The sequence below is a fragment of the Gracilinanus agilis genome, chromosome 5 (assembly GCF_016433145.1).
Source record: "Gracilinanus agilis isolate LMUSP501 chromosome 5, AgileGrace, whole genome shotgun sequence".
In the NCBI taxonomy this organism is placed as follows: Eukaryota; Metazoa; Chordata; class Mammalia; order Didelphimorphia; family Didelphidae; genus Gracilinanus; species Gracilinanus agilis.
The window spans coordinates 288,998,158-289,001,182 of NC_058134.1; positions in this window are offsets into that span (position 1 = coordinate 288,998,158).

Sequence of the window (3,025 nt, forward strand, 5' to 3'; positions counted from 1 at the left end):
TTCTCTTCTCTTCTCTTCTCTTCTCTTCTCTTCTCTTCTCTTCTCTTCTCTTCTTTCCTTTTCTCTTCTCTTCTCTTCTCTTCTTTCCTTTTCTCTTCTCTTCTCTTCTCTTCTTTTCTTTTCTTTCCTTCCCTCCCTCCTTCCTTCGGAAATAGTCATGATGGAAGGTGGTGTGAGTATGAGTAGTACACTCAAAATACTATAGCCCTTTGAGAGTGGTGTCTAGGTGAAATATCAAACTCCCCTCTGGCAAGATGGGCACTTTCTCAAGATTCTAAGCCTCTCAGCGAAGTTTCCAGGGGGTGGGGTTTCTTGAAATGGTGGTTACTTGCTAAAGTCACTAAGAAGTAGGACTCAGGGCAGGGAAGAAACTGATGCTTCCTGCCTTTTCCTCTCTGCATAAACTATCGCTAATTAGATCCCTTGATTCTTCTTTAATCTTCAAGGATGGAAAATTTTAGATCCACTAGATCATTCCATTCATTCATATATCCATCAGATTCTTATTGAGTCTTTATTTTGTGCAAGCAAGTTTGCCAATATTTAAATGCAGGATTAGTATTTATGACAAGAGTTTGCTACCAGTAAAATTCAATGAGAGCTATCAAGGGAAATACAGACTGTCTTCTAAATAATGTGACAAACTGGATTGAGAATAGGAGGTTGAGGAGTGACTCTCTTATTAAAACTACCTTCTGCCTCTTCAGTAGAACTCTGGATCAACCAAAGGATACAACTCAACCAGCACCTGCTGGGGCAAGGGGTAAATGGAAACTTCTAGACTGGGAAAAATTTCTCCCTCCTCTATTCTAGATTTTTTTAATAGTGTTTACAAAACACTGTAAATCCTTAATTCAGCAGTTGGAGATTCAATATCATAGGGATGGGGACTCTCTGGCTTTCTTTAAGTCCCAACTAAAATCACATCTTCTACAGGAAGCCTTCCTGAACACTTCAACTCCTTATTTTCTTCTCTCTTTTAATTTATTTCCCATTTTTCTTGTACATAGCTTGCTTTGCAAACATTTGTTTGCCGACAGGAACTATCTTTTGCTTCATTTGGTAGTCCTAGTACTTTGCTTCTTGAGAAAAGGGACTATATCCTATTTGTATTTCTATCTTCCATCTTAGCTGGATTAAATTTATCAGCCAGAAGAAGGAGGGTTTTACTTTTTAAATTTTCATCTAATCTGGACTTGGTACACACAGTCTTAGAGAATTCAGGGCAAGAAATGTTGGAGGAGCTACAGGCAGAGAGGCATACCAAAGCCCTCTTGGGAAAAAATTGAATAGCTCTAAATGTTCTACTCTAAATATTTTTGTATATAAAGGTAATTTCCCTTTGTCTTTGACTGTTGAAGGTATATACTTAGCAATGATATCACTAGGATAATACCAAATTTCTTTTTTATATATAAAAAGATATATTTTTCATTGTAATAATAATTGTAGTAACAATTTTTAATGCTTGTTTTCTAAAATTTTGAGTCCCCAATCTTTTCCCTCCTTCCTCTCACCCTGAGTTGCAAGGAATTTGATCATGTGTATGATCACATATTGGTTGAATGTTCATACAAAATAAAATTATAAAGAAAATAAGGTGAAAAATAACATATTTCAGTCTGCATTTAGACTCCATCAGGTCTTTTTCCGGGGTTGAATAGCATCAAATTTCTTCTCAGAGTAATTGGATTAAACAAGAGGATTCCCTAGTCTAAGAATGTGTCATCCAGAAATTGTTGCACATACAATGCCCCATCCTGTTTAAATAAGCATTACAATTTATTATTCAAAAGTCACAAAACTAAATAAGTGTACAAGAAATTTAAATAATTAAACTTTCTAGTGACATTTCTGTAGTTATGCAGCATTTATACTTCTTTAAAAAAAACAACTCAAAAAAACCCCTTACCTTTTGTCTTAGAATTGATATCACATATGAGTTCCAAGGCAGAAGATGGTTAACAACTGGAAAATTCACATTAAGTGACTTGCCCAGGGCTATCCAGCAGGAAGTTTTTTGAGGCCATATTTGAACCTTAGACCTCCCAGCTTCAGGCCTGGCTCTAGTCACCAATCTACTTCTAAAGTTATTAAAGCTTAAAACTACACTAAGTCTTTGGGGACATCCTATACTTATAAAAATATTTATAAAGATACTTTTTAGATTAGCTAAGAACTCAAAACAGAATGGGTATTCCTCAATAGAGGGATGATTAAATAAACTGGACAAATAAATACATCTGGAATGGAATGTTACTATGCCTTCTTACTTGAACACTTCACTTGCTGACCACAAACAACACTGAAAGACTTCCAAGTTCTAGTGAAAGGATCAGTCACAATTTCAGATCATGAAGAAGATAGATGGGCAGTAAATTAGAGATGAAAAAATGAAGCAAACATTTTCAAGCAAATTTGTTTTGAGTGACCATCCTTATTCATTCATCCATTCATTCATTCATTCATTCATTTATTTGTTTATTTATTATAACCATCACCTTCTGTCTTAGCATCAGTCCTAAAACAGAAGAGTGATAAAAACTAAACAAACGGGGTTAAGGGATTTGCCCAGGTCACACAGCCAGGAAAGTCTAAGGCTAGATTTGAACTCAGGCCCTCTCAACTGCTTATCTATTATGCTTCTTAGCTGCCCCAATCATACTTATAAAAAAAATCTTACTTCCTATCATAGAATCAATAGTATATTGATTCCAAAGCAGAAGAGTGGTAACTGCTAGGCAATTAGGGTTAAGTGACTTGCCCAGGGTCACACAGCTAGGAAGTATCTGAGATTGGTTTTGGACCCAGGACCTCCCTGTAGACATGACTCTCAATCCACTGAGCCACCTAGCTGTCTCCAGACCATACTTATTTGTATATATTTTAGAGAGGAAATAGCAGTCTGTGGGAAGTGACAATTATGTTTTTTTTAAAGAAAATAAGTATAAAAATGCGTATTTTCTCAATGTAGTATTTTTTAAAAGAAAGAAAAGGTGAAGCAAGGTAATGATATGAGAGTGCA